The sequence below is a fragment of the Lithobates pipiens genome, unplaced genomic scaffold (genome assembly GCF_037356315.1).
Source record: "Lithobates pipiens isolate NorthernLeopardFrog02 unplaced genomic scaffold, aLitPip1_a1.2 Scaffold_13, whole genome shotgun sequence".
NCBI classification, from domain to species: Eukaryota; Metazoa; Chordata; class Amphibia; order Anura; family Ranidae; genus Lithobates; species Lithobates pipiens.
Window position 1 is genome coordinate 47078558 of NW_027507718.1, and position 19159 is coordinate 47097716.

A 19159-nucleotide genomic window follows, 5' to 3' on the forward strand; every position below is an offset into this window, starting at 1 on the left:
ATTTTCAGTTTTTATAAACTTCTAAAATGTTTAGCTATTTATTCTTACTTGTTAAAAGCTCAAATTTATGCAAATCAGCATGAAATTACGTTTACCACCATTTAATCATTCATAATATAAAGGCTTATGACAGCAGTTCAAACATTGGCCAGCTTTTACCTGATTTGTAAACTTGATCATCCAACAAAGAAAAATATTTTAAAAGTGTTTTGTATTTATTGTCAACATAAAGAAAAACAAATCGCATTTGGAAGATGTATCTGCCTTGTTGCCACGTTTAGTCATCGCTTTTTCTAGATATATGAAATTATGAAAAATGAATACATTGGTTTAATGGTGTCAACTAACAAGTAAAAACTGAAAAAACAATACTCTGGCTATGAGCCATTCTTTTTCTGCAAATGCCTGATAAGTTACGTAAAATAGAAGCCAATAGGTACTTTATAGACATTTGCTGTTGTTGCCCAGTGTTAGCCTTTTAAGGTACTATGTCCAGCATTCTAGGAACTGTATCCAGAGGCTACAGATTGTTAAGTAGATATTTGGATATGAAGCTCTATGAAGACCAGCCAAGCGCATTATTTCCTTGCATGGTGTGTACTTATTCCAGAGTACAAATTGCAGGTAAATGGAAAGTTTAACATTCTTGATGAGCAACAGTTGTGAAGAAGCGGAATAATCATTGTTAAATGGTATGCTGTAAATCCTCTTTTAAGCCAGGTGAAAATCTTTAGAAATATGTATGACCTATCAAAACCATCAACTTTCTAATGGAAAATATCAAATATATAGCTTGTTTTTGTTACCTTTGAATTAAAGCAGTGTATATTAAAATGCTGAAAATGTTAATCTGGATAAATGGTTAGGATGTGAAATCTCTGTCAGAGTGTACAGTTTACTCATATGTAAAAAATAAACAGTGTGGTTGATTTACTTATTCAATTAAGCTTTGAAGAAAAAAAACTGGAAGCTGATTGGTTTCTATGTACAGCTGCACCAGTTTTTGCACTCTCCGGTTTTAGTAAATCAACCCTAATGTCCCAGAACAGGTTTCTTCTCCCTTTAACTGCTGGCCGCCCACCGGCCATCATATGACAGCCAGGTGGTGCGGCTCTTGTTCTGGGCGGGTGTCATATGATCTGCGTCAATTTAAACAGCGCATGCGTATGATCGTGTGTGCATTGGTGGCAGTGTGTTCCCGGAAACACTGCTCATCACCGACGCTGGTAAACAGACTTTGGCCGGCGGCTGTTTACCATGTGATCAGCTGTGATCCTTTCACAGCCAATCACTAAATGTAAACATAGAGAAGTAACGAGATGTTACCTGGTTCCTCTCCTCACACACCAATCGTGTGTGAGAAGGAGATTGTGGTAACATCTCGTTACCACTTACAATGTACACCAACACACACTGATTGCCCCCCAATAAAGAGGATCTGTTACCAGCCATCAAAGTAATCTGTCACCAGCCATCAAACTACCTGTCACCAGCCCTCAAAGTACCTGTCACCACACATCAAAGTACCTGCCACAGTTCATCTGAGACTCTAAGTACCTGAGTACCTGTCACAGTCCATCTGACTACCTGCCGCAGTCCATCTGAGTACCCAAATACCTGTCACAGTTCACCTGAGTACAGGCATACCCCACAAGTACACAATGGGGATAATTTACTTAAGCTGGAAAGTGCAAAATAAGGCTCACTTCTGCATAGAAACCAATGAGCTTCCAGGTTTTATTAGCATAGCAAAACTGGGGTTAGAAGCTCATTGGTTTCTATGCAGAAGTGAGCCTGATTTTGCGCTATCTCAGTCCATCTGAGTATCTGTCACAGTTCATCTGAATAGCCAAGTACCTGTCACAGTTCATCTGAGTACCCAAGTACCTGAGTACCTGTCACAGTCAATATGAGTACTTGAGTACCTGTCACAGTTCATTTGAGTACCCGAGTACCTGTCACAGTCCATCTGAGTACCCAAGTACCTGTCACAGTTCATCTGAGTACCTGAGTACATGAGTACCTGTCACAGTCTATATGAGTACCAAAGTACCTGAGTACCTGTCACAGTCCATATGAGTACCTGAGTACCTGTCACAGTTCATCTGAGTATACAAGTACCTATCACAGTCCATCTGAGTAGCCGAATGCCTGTCACAGTTCATATTAGTAGCGTGTACCTGAGTACTTGTCACCGCCCCTTCAGGGTACTAGAATACCAGTCACCAACCCATCAGAATACCTGAGTACCTATCTGTAGCCCATCAGAGTACCCGAGTACCTGTCACCAGGCCATCTGACTACCTGCCGCAGTCCATCTGAGTACCCAAATACCTGTCACAGTTCACCTGAGTACAGGCATACCCCACAAGTACACAATGGGGATAATTTACTTAAGCTAGAAAGTGCAAAATAAGGCTCACTTCTGCATAGAAATCAATGAGCTTCCAGGTTTTATTAGCATAGCAAAACTGGGGTTAGAAGCTCATTGGTTTCTATGCAGAAGTGAGCCCGATTTTTCGCTATCTCAGTCCATCTGAGTATCTGTCACAGTTCATCTGAATAGCCAAGTACCTGTCACAGTTCATCTGAGTACCCAAGTACCTGAGTACCTGTCACAGTCAATATGAGTACTTGAGTACCTGTCACAGTTTATTTGAGTACCCGAGTACCTGTCACAGTCCATCTGAGTACCCAAGTACCTGTCACAGTTCATCTGAGTACCTGAGTACATGAGTACCTGTCACAGTCTATATGAGTACCAAAGTACCTGAGTACCTGTCACAGTCCATATGAGTACCTGAGTACCTGTCACAGTTCATCTGAGTATACAAGTACCTATCACAGTCCATCTGAGTAGCCGAATGCCTGTCACAGTTCATATTAGTAGCATGTACCTGAGTACTTGTCACCGCCCCTTCAGGGTACTAGAATACCAGTCACCAACCCATCAGAATACCTGAGTACCTATCTGTAGCCCATCAGAGTACCCGAGTACCTGTCACCAGGCCATCAGAGTATCCGAGTACCTGTCACCAGCCCATCAGAGTACCTGAGTACCTGTCACCAGGCCATCAGAGTACCTGAGTAACTGTCACCAGCCCATCAGATTAACCAAGTACCTGTCACCAGCCCATCAGAGTACCCGAGTACCTATCTGCAGCCCATGCCTTATAGAATATATACGTTGGGGTGTTTGCTTTCCAAAAAGGGGTCATTTTGTGGGTAATTCCATTGTCCAGGTGCTCCACAAACTTCAAAAGTGTGATAGGTAGGAATAAAATAAGATGTGTAATTTATGCTCCTAGAACGCCTGAAGGTACTACTTCAATGTTGGGCCTCTGTGTGTGGCCAGGCTGTGTAAAAGTCTCACCAATGTGGTATCACCATACTCAGGAAGACTAGCATAATGTATTTTGGGGTGTAATTTTTGCTATATACATGCTATGTGTTAGCATTATCTTATACATTCACAAATGTGTGTAAAAAAAGTTTTCATTTTTTTACAAATTTTCCAAAAACTTCTGGAAAAAAATAAACCTTTCAAAAGACTCATTATGCCTCAGATTATATGTTTGGGTGTTTTTTTCCAAAATGGGGTCATTTTGTGGGCAATTCCATTGTCCTGGTGCTCCAGGGCCTTCAAAAGTGTAAGCCCTTGTACACACGGACATTCTGACAACAAAATTCGGCAGATTTTTTCAGACGGATTTTGCCCAAAACTGGTGTTGTATACACACGGTCGGACAAAATTGTCAGAAAATATGATCTTTCCGAACGTGATGACGTTAGTTCGTTGCGACGGGACTACGTTGCAGCTAGTAGCCAATAGCTTTGGTCTCGTAATTTGATCTGAGCACACGTGGCACTTTGTCCGATCGGAATTCTTTACAAACAATTGGACAAAGTCTGATTGGATCATGTTGTTGGAAAATTTTATATCCAGCTTTCAAACTTTGTTGGTCGGACATTCCGATGGAAAAAGTTCGATGGAGTCCACACACTGTCAGATTATCCGACAACACGGTCCGATTGGACATTTTCCGTCTGAATTTCCGACCGTGTGTACAAGGGCTTAGCAGGTGGTTGAGAAATGAGATATGTCATTTATGCTCATAGAAATCCTGAAGGTGCTACTTCAACGTTGGTCCTTTGTATGTGGCCAGGCTGTGTAAAAGTCTCACACATGTGGTATTGCCATACTCGGGAACAGTAGCAGAATATATTTTAAGATGTAATTTGTTGTATGCATATGCTGTGTGTGAGAAATAATCTGATAATATGCCTATTTTGGAAAAAAAAAATCTTAATTTTTGAAAGAATTGTGGGAAAAAATTACAACTTAAAAAAACTCACCAACCTACTTACTTAATACCTTAGCCATAGACTGAGTATAGCCTCGAATACAAAATATACGTAATACATATAACAGTACCATCATCCCAATTGATAATTGTCAAGAATTGGGAATTCTAAGGATATTGGGGCAGTTGCTGAGGCTGCTCCCTTGATATCCACACCCAAAAATGTTTGTTGAGGGGACTATTGCGGTACTAAATAAATCATAAAAGACTTTGTTATAAACTGCCCCAATATCCTTAGAATTCCCAATTCTTGACAATTACTTAATACCTTGGAATGTTTACTTTCTAAAAAGGAGACATTTTGGGGGTATTTGTTTGTACTTTCCTGACTTGTCAGTGTCACAAGAAATGAGATCAGATGGGATCCATTTTCGTGACTGGCACCATAGTTTGTAGACTCTATAACTTTCACAAAGACCAAATAATACACACTAACTTGGGTTATTTTTTTTACCAAAGCTATGTAGCAGTATAAATTTTGACCAAATGTATGAAGAAAAATTACTAATTTGCAAAATGTTATGACAGAAACAAAGAAAAAGGAAATTATTTCACAAAATTTACGGTCTTTTCTTATTTATAGCACAAAAACTAAAAAACCCACTAGTGATTAAATACCACCAAAACAAGCTCTATTTGTGGGAAAAAAGAATGCAAATTTCAAAATGGGTACAGTGTTGCATGATTGAGTAATTGTCATTCAAAGTGTGAGAGCGCTGAAAGCTGAAAATTGGTCAGGGCAGGAAGGGGGTGTAAGTGCCCTGTATTGAGATGGTTAATAACAGCATTTAAGGTATATGTGATCCAGTTGGGACATGTTGTTTGCATTCACACTGCCAGTTATCCAGTGTACACAATAACTGCATTCTGTTTTGCGTGTTGAATTATCTGTCACAGATTGCTAATGTTAACTGGTATAGGGGTGTTTTGGCCTCCCTCACAAGTGTATGCCAGAATAGTTTAGCCTCTCCCAATTCATATTCTTTAATTAAAAACAGTAACATTTAAATAACAATCATAATATGTTTGTATTGTTCTGCAATGAACGAGTACAGTGGCAAAGGGTATTGATAAATAAATAAAGCAAATCTGCTGACTGGACACTAAGAGTCCATTCACACAGGGGCAACTTTGGATCCGACTTGAAGTCGCCCCAAGTTGCCCTAAGTCGCATGACATGATAAAATCAATGTAAGTGTCTGAGGGCCGTCTTAATGCACACTACTGAAGTTTCTCCGACTTCAAAAAAGGTTCCTGTACTACTTCAATCCAACTTCTAGGTGACTTGTATCCATTGATTTCAATGGAAGGTGCCTCCAAGTCGGATCCCCTATCTTAACTGAAGCAACTTTCCAGGAAGTAAAAATAGTTTTCTAGGCAAACCCCTTCCTCCCACAGAGATGATTATTATGTGATTAGCCACTGGCAAAGTCCCCTGTCCTGGAGGCAACTTCAAGTTGCATTGTAAGTTGCCCCAAGTCACGCTGTGATTCATACTCAAGTCATGTCCAAGTTGCCTCCCAAAGTCGCGCTGGAAGTCTGTTGCCCCTGTGTGAATGGACTCTAAAAGTATAAAACCATACCAATAAGTCATAGCCTCTCTCACTCTACTCGTTCCTCCTGTCAGCTTCCTCCCTGTTAGCACATAAGCATGCAGCCTGATTATCTCCTTGTATGGCCCAGTAGCATTGCTAGGATTGTGCTTCTATTTCCCCCCGAAGATGTTAATTTTAATGAAACGTTGAGTCGGGCAGGTGGGGCACAGTGTCTGACATTATTATGTTTTTGTGCCTGCAGGCTGGTTACTGATGCTGATAGCATCATTTTGTATATATAAAGTATTATTTAATATTTGCTGATTTTGCACACAACCTTTTTTTTTTAATGTTTACACTAAGATTAAATACCAGTTTTTAAACAGTATCACGCTATGTGCAGTGTGCTTCCCTAATGATATGGTCCGTGCAGGTTAAAGTGTAGCAGTTTGAGAAGCTGAATATCTGCAATTCCATGGCCCTTTGGAGTCAGATGTATGCTTTGCCAACCATCCATGTTGTCCATGAGATCCTGGGAAAGAAATATGAGGGGGTCTGGGGCAAAAGGTGCATGGAATGATGGTATAACAACAAGCGCTTTTCACCTCCTTGTGATATATATATTACAGGGTAAGAAGTTTGGCGATCTTTTATGGTGGTGGTGGCTAGATTTGTTTCCTTGCATCATGGCACAACATAAGTTGGATCTTTTGTTTTCACAAGCACTTTTTTGGACTTTGTATCCCTTTATTATTTTGAATATAAAAAGGACCTTTTTAGGGACTTTATTTCAAACATAAATTGTGGTGATTTAAAGGGACATTACCTATGCTTGTGAACACTAAGGATAGCGCATTACATTTATGGTTTTAGACTGCTAAGATTGTGTCTTAAAAGGGAGTGGATAATAGAACTTGAGCCTACTTGCTATATACACCTCTGAGAATTGCTGTGCATAGGATAACATTGACTGATAGCAAGAACGATGCAACTATGCAGTAGTTCTGGGAGTTAAGTATTAGGGGGGCTGAGAGGGGCTGCTGCACCAGATGTTTTTTTTTTTATATCCTAAGGAATAAAATGCATTAAGATAAAAAGCCTTCCACCTTTAGAACCACTTTAACACTTCAGCGCCAGAAGGTTTTACCCCTTTCATGACCAGACCATATTTTGTGATACGGCACTTCGTTGCTTTAACTGACCTTTTTTCCCCACAAATAGAGCTTTATTTTGGTGGTATTTGATCAGCTCTGCATTTTTTTATTTTTTGTGCTATAAACAAAAAAACTAAAATTTTTTTAAAACAATATTTTTTTCTTTCTGCTATAAAGCATACCAAATAAAAAAAAATAAAAAATTGACTTTATTCATTTATTTAGGTTAATATTTATTCTGCTACATATTTTTGGTAAAAAAAAAAATCCCAATAAGTGTATATTGATTGGTTTGCACAAAAGTTATATTATCTACAGACTATGGGTTAGGTTTAGGGACTTTTTATTTGTTTTACTAGTAATGGCAGCAATCAGAGATTTTTAGCAGGACTGCAACATTACAGTGGAGAAATCTGACACTAAGTGACACTTTTTGGGGACCAGTGACACCAATACAGTGATCAATACACTGTCACTGTACTAATGACACTGGCAGGGAAGAGGTTAACACCAGGAGCAATCAAAGGGTTAAATGTGCTCCTGGGGAGTGATTTCTAACTATGGGGGTGGGGGGTTCTGTAAATGGAGGAAGAAAGAGATCTGTCTTCCTGCTTAGCAGAAACAGGAGATCACCATTTTCCTCCCTTGCCAAAATACAGTCTGCCCTGTTTACAATCACCTGTGAACAATCACCAGGTTTCAGTGGCACGAGCAGAGAAGGTACGTGATTTTTGCCGCAGTAAATGTATGTGGGGTGGTCCTTAAGCGGGTAACACATTCCATTTTTTGTGAGCTGTTTAGGAACCATTTTCTTGAGTTGCTGTTTGGGTTATGATCATATACACTATTACTAACATTGATGCATTGGTGCAAACTCATAGCCACTCACTCTGTTGGTAAGATTGGAGGCAATGGTAGTCCTTAGATGACCTTTAGATTCGGTGTATTAAGTAAATTCCTCAATGTGCTTCAAAGTCATTTACAGCAAACTCTTTTGAATGCTCAATTCTTTATAAAACAAGCAATCAGTACTTGTAAGTAGCTAATCAAGTAGTTCTAACCATCATCCTCCAAATGGGTATAAATTTGTACATAACGTTGTTTTAATTTTCTGTTTCAATAACCGTTTAATGTTCTAGATATGTGTCTCTTTTACTATCAAGGGGACTATTGTCTCTATGGCGTAAGCCTTTATAAGCATTTAACAATGCTCAATGTTCAACATGATACTGAAAGCTCTCTAAACTCTAATCCATTTTGTTCTGGGCAGACCTGAGGGAAATCTGTTGTGATCAAAAAGGAATTTCTTTGCTCACTGTCACTATCCCATATTGCAGTTTCTCCCAAAATCACAGTGCTCATCTGTACTTTTCAGAGCTAGGGAATCTACTATTTCTCTGCCCCAAATGCTTGATTTTCCTTGTTCTCTACTCACCTATCTTTCACTAGTACTCCATTTTGAGCAGTGTTGCTCTTACAGTATTCTACTCTTCTCTGGTCAGCCAAACCTAATATGCCTTCTCTTGAGCAGAGGTGTGTCCAAGGTACTTAGGTTCATTTTGAAGCAGGTTCAGCAAATTTTACTGACGTTTGGGTGCGGAACATGCACCCCATTGATGTCAATGGGAGAAAAATGTTAAAAAAACAGTTTTAGCCATTTTTCTCGCTAATAGGCCAGGGATTTTCAAATGAATGGCAATTAGGGACTGCACACTACCCCAGGGAACATGTAGCATTACAAAATTTTATGGAGAGCAGACATTTTAACAAAGTCTAAAGTGAAGGAATAAAAATGCAAAACTGAAAACAACAAAGAAGAAAAAATGCTGTTTAAAATGTAAATAAATGACAGCTTCAGCCACTTAGTTCCATTTGTAAACAAAGCAGCGGGTTATTCCCTTCATCTATACCATAACCTACATAGTTAAAATGAGGGTTTCACTTAAATGCTAATAGGGTATCCTACAAAAAACCAGTGCAAGGTTTCCCCTAAAAATAGATTCTTGACCCTTATCCTTGATGAGGGTCTGGTATGGATGCCAAGGGGGACCCCACCAAAAAAAACAAGAAAACATGGCTTGGAATCCACCTCTCTATATTATACCCTTTAGATCTGGTATGAATTTTCAGGAAAATAACAAAATCCATACTAGACGCCTATCTGAGTGCCTATCTGAGTTTGCAGCCTGGCAGATCAGAAAATGGCGGGAGGCAAGTATGTACCCCCGTTCCCTAATCTTTGCCAGTCCACATACTCGCAACATTGGTTTGACCCACCTGGAAAAGCACCTTGTCCCCTATGTTGATGAAGACAATAGTCTCGTCCTCACAACCCTGGTCCGATGGTTCTGGAGATGAGTGGATGGGGCCTTCTCAGAATCTGGAAACCCCCTCTAAAAAGGAGAGCTCCAAATGCCCCCCCCCCCAACATGAATAAGTAAAGTGTACATAGTATGTGAGGGTATCTGGTATCATTCACACAAAAAAAAGTGTAAACAAAATGTAAATAAAGACATACATGTTTTCATAAATCCTTTAAAAAAGTAGAACAAAATCCTAAAAATATCCCACAATGTAAACCCATCATCAATCAAATGATAAACTCTGCTTGCCAAAAGAGGTAAAAAAAAAACAGATTGATGGACAAATCCTATGCCGTTGCTACAATTGCCACATATAATATATCCTGAGGGCATTACTAAATTCAATTTCAGTCAGTAAAGAAGCAGGTTCTCGATTGATGAGTTAAGATAACATTAACTGAAATGGTGAGGTTAGCATGAGCAAGACATTCTAACCTCAACAGGTCTCCTGCCATGCACCAGGATCCAGCCTTCATAAATTGTGTTAAGACTGCTATAACACTTTGTGAATAGTTACTGGCATTAGATTATTGCGCTGATGTCCTTATGTTTCATATTTCAGTGTAGAAACATTTGTCTTAGTACTCAAACTTTCTCTTTAAAAGCTATGACATTTCCAAATGGAATAGATATCCATTGAATGGGCAGCCAGGCTAGCAAAAGGTCATAAACTTGCTAGAAATCCTTTCTTTACAATGTACAGTATCTTCCCCTCTGGATATTTTCTCTTCTTAGCCCTCTTTTTTCTACACAATGCCATAATTTAGTTGTGATCTTGTGTCTTGGGGCTGATGTTATTCAGCTTTATGATTCATTACCACCAACTTGATGTAATTTAAAAATACAATTAGAAAAACCGTCACTGAAAACTCTAGCAGGTTTAAACTGGCCACAGACAGGCAGAGGGCTCCCCAAGAAAGATGGGTTGTGAGCAGGGAGCGGGGTCTCTCTCTCTGTGTGGGCATAGTGGCCTGGGGTGCAAGTTCAGTCAAGTAGCCAATAGAGCCGGAGGTGGCAAAGTGATGGATCAGGAAGAACAATCTAAGGTTTTCCATCATTACAAAGGTCGGTAAGGGGCAATGTGGCCCTGGGGGACCTGTACCACCATGGCCTCCAGGAACTAAAGTGAAAACAGTGCAGACAAGTCCCTGTATAAATCCCTTAGAGCTGAGGACCTGACCTCACCCGCAACAAGTCAAAGCATTAATGTCTGAGATCTATGTGTAGTGGTGAGTATGGGGCCTCCATTTATTAGGCCCCTCTTACCCTCTGCCTTTAATATACCAAGCATTTACTATATACCAAATTGTATCTTTCCATCTTAGGTACAATTCAGACACATCTACCCCTGAAGAGCGAGCTGGGACTCACGAAACATGTTGGGTACACCTGATGTTTGTATGTTATGGGACTGTTCATACACAAATGTACTACTACTACTACTACTACTACTACTACTACTACTACTACCAATTGTATTCAACCCAGTTTTATGTACCTTGTACCAAGTTTTCTTTGATGACAATATGCTTGTAATATTTTTACTGAATAAATAATATTACTATACTATACTGTACTTACTCTTGTTGCTTTTATTGGCTTAGTGGTGCTTACCTCATCTAAAGTCCCAGGGCGAATTTCTCCTTTTTTTGTTGCATATTATAGGGATGGAGGTGTGTTACCGGTGACACCAGACCGTATCTTGCTTTCTATAATGTCTGAGATCTAAGGATGTGACCCCTACTAATGAAGGACTACAAGTCCCAGCATGAACCACTGGAGTCTAAGGGATGTGATCCCCTTAGATCTCACGAGTTCATGCTGTGACCTGCAGTTCTTCACTAGTTGGGGGAGGCAGGGGTGTGTGTGACACATCCTGAGCTCTGAGGGGTTCATGCTGAGGCCTGTAGTCCTTCACTTTTGGGGGTCAGATCTTCAAAAGGGCTACAAGTCCCAGCATGAACCTCCTTAGATCCCATGGGTTCAGGCTGTTACCTGTAGTCCTTCACTAGTTGGGGGGGCAGGGATGTGCGACAAATCCTGAGCTCTAAAGGAATCATGCTGGGACCTGCAGTCCTTCACTTTTGAAAAGTAAAGGACTACAAGTCCCGGCATGACCCCCGGGTGAGATCTAAGGATGTGACCTCCTCCTCTGCTGACAGCTCATGCTCCCATGACACACATGTTCTAATTCATTCAATGCTCCTGACCTCATCTCAGGAAGGTTGCCTCTGGAGAGGTGCTACTGGCACAGTCATTGACAGTTCCCTTCCCTCTGAGGCACATGTCGCCGCACAGGAGAAGATGGAGGGAGGAGGTGGGTGGAGCCAAATAGTAATCGGCGCAAAGGAGGATAAAGCTCCTCCGTTGCTCTGAATGCTGGGGTCTCAGTCTTACTTTCCTGCTCTGGACCGTGATGTTACTGGTTGCTAGACACCAGGTGATCCTAGCAACCAATGCAGATGATAGAAGCCAGTGGTGGAACAATTGGGTCTTGGCCGGCAGGGTCACTCTGTAAGTAAAGCTATACCACACAGAGAGATCCCGCTCCACTATGTCTGCAAAGAGAGAGACCCCACTCCACTATACCGGCACAGAGAGAGAGAGAGAGAAACACTGTTCCACTATGCCCACACAGAGAGAGACCCCATTCCACTATACCCACACAGAGAGAGACCCCATTCCACTATGCCCACACAGAGAGAGAGACCCCGCTCCACTATGCCTACACAGAGAGAAACCCCACTCCACATTGCCCACACAGAGAGAGATCCCGCCCCACTATGCCCACACAGATAGAGAGAGAGAGACCACTCAAAAATTGTCCACACAGAGAGAGACCCGCTCCACTATGCGCGCATAGAGAGAGACCAGTCCTCAAGTAAATTGCTTGATTCCCGTAGAACAAAGCAAAGCCTTGTACACACCACTATTTTTTTTTCCGCTCAGCCCAGAAAGTTGAATGAAAAAAAAAATGACAGCTCCAGTTGGAGCCGCTGTAGTAACGATCTGATGTTAGTACAGTTAACTCCCCTGCTTTTTTTTGTGTTTTGACAGGGGGACTGTTCCCCTGCTAGCTCATTCTGGTCAGTGCTCAAACCCTGCAGGATTGAAAAAATAACTGACAGGCTGGCTGTACTGAAGTCAATTGATAGATCAACTTCAGTACAGCCAGCTTGCCCATACATGGATAGAAAACCAGCTGAATCAGCAGAAACTTTAACCTGACCTGGTTGCTTATGTCCGCCAGTCTCTATGTTTAACAAAATCCTCAAATTGTCTGCAAAGAGTTCCACTTAGGTGTAGAATTTCACTTTGAACTCCACCTCATATCCATAATGTTCTTTATGAATCAGATGAGCAAAAAATAAGGTGAGAACACACCTAATACCCACAGAGAATTATGGAAACAAGATGGAGTTGTACGTGAACTGTGCCATTACCTGCAGGGATTGGCATTTAGGGGGTTAAGACAGGCAGTGAGGAAATGTAATATCACCTCTTCACCCACCTGTCAAATGCCTCTGAAAAGTGACTTGAGCATGGATCACTTTTCAGAGGAGTGGCAGTACCTGCTGTAAGTGCGTACTAACCTATGAGCTCTCACTAGTGTGCTGAGGTTTGGTCGCAGTGCTGGTGTACTCCCAATTTTCCTTAGCATACCAAAGGAGAGATATGGGGTCTGATGTTGTTCATTCCTTGTGATAGTAATAGAAGAGATTTAAAAAAATGAATAAGCGACTGTGTAGAAAAAAATGAAATAAAATTATTATTAAAAAAGGATAATGAAAGTGTCCCTGTTCCCCTGTGCTCATGCGCAAATGCAAACAGGCACGACGGTCCCACAGGCAATTGTAAATGGCAATCTTCAATCCTCAAAAAATACATTGTTAATTAACCACTTAACCCCGGAAGATTTACAGGACCAGGCCATTTTTTGCGATATGGCACTGAGTTAATTTAACTGACAATTGTGCAGTCATGCTACACTGCACATAAATTAAATTGATGTCCCTTTTCCCCACAAATAGAGTTTTCTTTTGGTGGTATTTGATCACCACAGCATTTTTTATTTTTTCACTATAAACAAGAAAGGACCGACACGTTTTTACTTTCTGCTATAAAACATATCCAATAAAAAATGTAAAAAATCGAATTTCTTCATAAATTTAGGTCAATATGTATTTTGCTTCATATTTTTGATAAGAAAAATTCCAATATGCGGTTTTTATTGGTTTACACAAAAGTTATAGCATCTACAAACTATGGTATATATACTTACATTTTTCACTTTCTTACTAGTAATAAACAGCTAGGGCGATCAAAAGGTTAAATGTTTGCCTAACCAGTGTTTTTATGTACTGTGTGTGCTGCTTTTACTAAAGGGAAGTAATGGATTTTATTCCCTGCTTTGAGTGGAAAGAAAATCTCTAATGCCCTGTACACACAGTCGGAAATTCCGATGGAAAAGGTCTGATTGGTTTATATTGTCGGAAAATCCGATTGTGTGTGGGCTTTATCTGACTTTTTCTGTCGGAAATTCCACCGGAAAAAATTTGAGAGCAGGATCTAAAATTGTCCCACAAAAAAATCCGATCGAAGTCACACGCATGCACAGATCAAATTACAAGACCAAAGCTATTGGCGACTAGCCTCTACATAGTTCCGTCATAGGCAACGAACGTCACCATGTTCCGAACGATCGGATTTTCTGACAACTTTGTCCGACCGTGTGTATGCAACACCAGTTTCAGGCAAAATCTGTCGGAATGTCCAACCGTGTGTGAAGGGCATAACTGCCCCGCTGACAGGACAGAGTTCCACCTTGTTTACATAGGCAGAGCTCTGTTCTGTGTGTCTTCCAGATGATCGGCGGGTGGTCATCCATTGGCCAGTACCTGCTGATTGGAATCTGCTGTGTATAAATTTAGCACAGCCAGGTCACTGGTGGTGCGCGCCCTCTAACCGGAAATGCTGAATCACATATCTAGTACATGACCTAGCACAGCCGCCTTGCCACCATACATCTAAGTGATACGGTCAGCAAGCGGTTAAAAATGACAATTACACAGTTACACTGACAGTTCTATAATAATAATAAATGTATGACCTTGATTGCAAGAATGAGAAATCCAGATGTTGGATGAACAATGACAAAAAGTGATTTGGAAAATATTCGAGCAAACATACAGGAATGTACAATGAAAGAGCTTTCTAAATGTGAAAGGGCTTAGATTTGCTAAACTAAAGCATTGTTTTAAAAGTATAATCAACTTCAGTTTGCTTCCTCTTTGTAATATGACTCAAAATGCGTCCAGAATATAGACATTAGAGTATTTACAGGAAATATTCCTAACAAGCTGTAAAAAAAAACAAAAAAAAAACATCCTTGGCCTCTCTAACTGCAAGTACTGTGAAGTAACAATCCTCAAAGATCACAACAGGGACGTTTAGTCAGTTTCCTAAAGCACATGATGTGTGTTTACATTAGAGGGCTGCCGGGCTGTCAAGATTCTGATCTCCCTAGTAAAGTGGAGAGGAATTTGGATTTCAATTCCTCTGCTGTGAATAATTTATTCACAACACCTATAGCTTCATAAGTAAAGGAGGTTGTGTTTTAAAATGCTTTTCCTGCTTGTTCAAAACGTGCATATTTTAAGCACAGTTTCACTATAACAGAATTTTATAATGTTTCTATCTTGGTGGAATTAAGTATCATTGTATCATTTAAGTATCATTTGTTTTAGGGCTGTGGAAATTAAAGATTAATTCCTTGATGAATCGATTAATTTTTTTGATCAATCAAAATTCTTTTGAACGTTACTCACCTCTCTGCCGGCTTCTGGGTCTTCAGGGAGTTCCGTCGGAGATCCGGTCACGTCACGGACATCAACGTCACTGGACTCCTCCCCCCTTCCCCAAGTGCCTCTGTCTGCTAACGAAGGGAAGGGGGGAGGAGTCCGGTGACTTTGAAGTTCTGATTGAACGTAACGCATATGGGGGAGGAGTTACGCATGACGCCACCCACTGCTGTCCTACGGAACTAACATGATTGACGGCTTTACATGCTGTGTTTTTATCATCTTTATGTGAGTAGTTTGTGTTTGAACACAAAAATTAAATCTTATACTTAAGCAGTGAGCACTTAGATCTTTTCTTTCTACCCATGACCTGGCGTCCTTGCTGAGATCTAAGGAGACGTGAGAGAAGTTTATGGTCCTTGTTAACCCTTTTGATACCCGCTTGCATGACCACCTGTTTGCACAGGGGTCCATGCCATAAGGTGAGAGTGATTAGTTAGACCGGAGGTGGAGGGATTGTCACTGTGGGAAAAAAATTACTTACATCAGTGCTACAGTTTGAATTTAAAATGTATTTGTGTGAACTGTGAAGTTAAGTCATGGATTCTGGAAACTAACCACTTCGCATCCAGGCCAATTCTGACATTTCTCTCCTACATGTAAAATTCCTAATTTTTTTGCTAGAAAATTACATAGAACCCCCAAACATTATATATTTTTTTAAGCAAAGACACTAGAGAATACAATGGCGCTCGTTGCAACTTTTTATCTCGCACGGTATTTGCGCAGCAATTTTTCGAACACGTTTTTTTCAGAAAAAAACTGTTTAATGCTTAAAAAAACCAAAAAAAAAAACCAGTAAAGTTAGCCCAATTTTTTTGCATAATGTGAAAGAGGAGGATACGCCGAGTAAATAGATACCCAACATGTCACGCGTCAAAATTGCACACGCTCGTGCAAAACTTTGGTATTTAAAAATCCCCATAGGCGACGTTTTAAATTTTTTTACTGGTTACATTTTTTGGGTTACAGAGGAGGTCTAGGGCTAGAATTATTGCTCTCGCTCTAACGTTCGCGGCGATACCTCACATGTGTGGTTTGAACACCGTTTTCATATGTGGGCGGGACTTACGTATGCGTTCGCTTCTGTGTGCGAGCTCACGGGGACAGGGGCGCTTTACATTTTTTTTTGTAAATTTTTTTTTTTTTTTTTTAGTTTTACACTTAAAAAAAAAAAAATTGATGACTTTTATTTCTATTACAAGGAATGTAAACATCCAATGTATTAGGAATATGGCATGATCGGACATATTTACAGTGAGATATGGGGTCAATAAGACACCATATCTCACCTCTAGGCTGGGAAGAATAAAAAAAAAAAAAAAAACGATCCTGGCTTCCTAGCCAGATCGGCGCTGTTAATTTGAATACCGAGGCCGGGCGTGACGTCATAACATCGCGCCTGGCCTCTGAACGATCATAGAGACTCCGGGGACAATCTAGTCCACCGGAAATCTCTATGGTTACTTGCTGGGGCCGGCGGATCCTGTGACCGACTCACCGATGGAAACGGTGAGTCGGTAAAAGCACCGGAGGGCGGCGGGAGGGGGGGGCGTCCCCTCCCGCCGCCCGTAAGAATGATGTCTGTGGCCTCAGGCATCATTTAGATATAACCACTGAAAGCCCATGACGTCAATAGACGTAGTGTGGGAACCAAGTGGCTAACTAGTGTCGGGTGATTGTATATAGTGTATACCACATTTGCCACTGACTAATGCAGAGTTGCAATGCAAGGAGATCAGCTAAAAGTAGTTTGATCTGTATGTGCGTTATAATTAATCAAACTTAGTCGATTAATCGATTAAATAAAAACGATTAATCAAACACACAAATTTTAATCAGTAACAGCCCGAATTTGTTTGCTTAAACAAGGTACTGCCTATGGGCACTCCACACGCTTCTTAAATATATAAAAAAAAAGAAAAAAACTTAGACAAGGTCAATCCTTCAAACATATGCTTGTAAAAAGACAGTTTACTTGCTCAGATCAGTTCATTAACATCCCCAGTATGAGAATTCAGGCTTTTCTCTTTCATAAATTGCTAATATTGTCCTACTGTCAAGCACAAAGAGGCACTCTTCCAAGCAGTACTGTTATAAAAATTGAGCACAGATTCAGTTACAAATGTGTCTTTGCTGCATTGTCTGATTAAGTACAGTGCAATACCCTTTTGAATGAGCTAATATCAAATAAAGTGACAGTGTTTCTCTTTCACTTTATAAATCGGTAAAATAAAATAATATAACTAGAATAAAGAATAGGAAATGTCCGTTAATGATGTAGCTGCGGGCTGCAAATTGTTGACTCCAACCCCATTTATAATGCATTATGGTATATCATAGATAGCATAATGAATAGTGAGATGATGTCATAATACCTGAACGATCTCAAAACTGAAAGAAAAAAGGGTTTTAACACATATTGGTAATGTATTGAACCCATTGTTGTGAAAAATAAATGCTAAAAGCTCAGAGCATATTTGAGTTAACAGGGCCATCAATAAACTACCATGGGTATCACAGGCTGTGTTTTCAAAGTCTCATTCCTTTATTTATTTTGTTTTAGGTACTTATATAGTGCTATCAATGTACGCAGTGCTTTATGTATACATTGTACATTCACATCAGTCCCAACCCTCCAGGAGCTTACAATCTAAGGTCCCTAACACACAATCATACATACTAGGGCCAATTTAGACAGGATCTGATTAACCTACCAGCATGTCTATAGAGTGTGGGAGGAAACCCATGCAGGCACAGGGAGAACATGCAAACTCCAGGCAGGTAGTGTTATGGTCAGGATTCGAACCAGCAACCCTTTTTACTGCTAGCTGAAGGTGCTGACCACTACACCACTGCACTGGCTGCCCATATGTTTAGGTATTATACAACTGTACCCATACCACCCTAGGCATTCAGACTTCACGCACAAGCATTGAACAGCACAGCAGATGCTAAAAAACAAAGAATGTACTTCTAATATCTAACTCAGGAGTTACATAGTTCTGAAAGTAAGAAATGTAAAGAAATGTATCAGTATGTTCACAAAAAGGTCACAAAAAGAGATTTCCAGACTGAAGGCTAATCTGACTGCAATATAAAGACAATGCCTTTCCTTGCTGCAATAAGACTATATATATGCCAAAGTCTTGCTAACAGCTAGGTAGCTCCTTTATATAAATCTAATATAAGAGAGCATCTGAAAAAAACCTAGACCGCATTACCATACTCATAGTTCAGAAAATTATAAATCTTGTGAATTGTGACCCTTCGAATGATAAGTAGAGAATGATAAATATAATACTATTTTTATAATGATGAGGAGTACATTTAAATCAGATATATTTCAGTAATTCAGTCTGTCCTTTCTGAGAACAGAGTTACCGAAAGAATGTTTTCATGGAAACACTTTTTTTTTCCCTGCATAAGCTTATCCACATTTCAACTACTTTTTAAATGTTAAATAGTTTTAGGTATTCAATTTCAGTCTCTATGCAAGGTGTAACATTATTTAAAGGCGTGTGTTCCCTGCCATTCTGAATGACCTAGTTTTAGCACAAGGCTTTCTTGTGAAGCTCAGGGAAGAAAAATCTGAGCTGACTTACCTATGTTGTATTAACATTTTCAAACATATATTTTTTTTTAATTAAAAATACATATTAATTGGTATTGATCTTCTGTTGTGTAGATTGCTAATTATTTCTTTGTTGTGTAAAAATAAACATTTTCCTCAATCTAATATATTTATATATGTATCAAAAATGTTCAGCCCGTCTGTTATGTTAACATATTTTTAACATCTAAAGATCCTAAATGACATATAAAAATGCTGTAAATTAGCATTTTGTTTCTTTTTTTAATCTGGAAAAAACACCAGGGTCT

The 19159-nt window shown here is 39.9% G+C and overlaps 1 protein-coding gene across 23 annotated transcripts in view; it reads right to left on the reverse strand.

Moving 5' to 3' along the window:
• Positions 1–19159, reverse strand: part of PTPRD (protein tyrosine phosphatase receptor type D) — a 2297910-nt gene that overhangs the window by 1790636 nt on the left and 488115 nt on the right. The gene's annotated exons all lie outside the window — the stretch shown is intronic.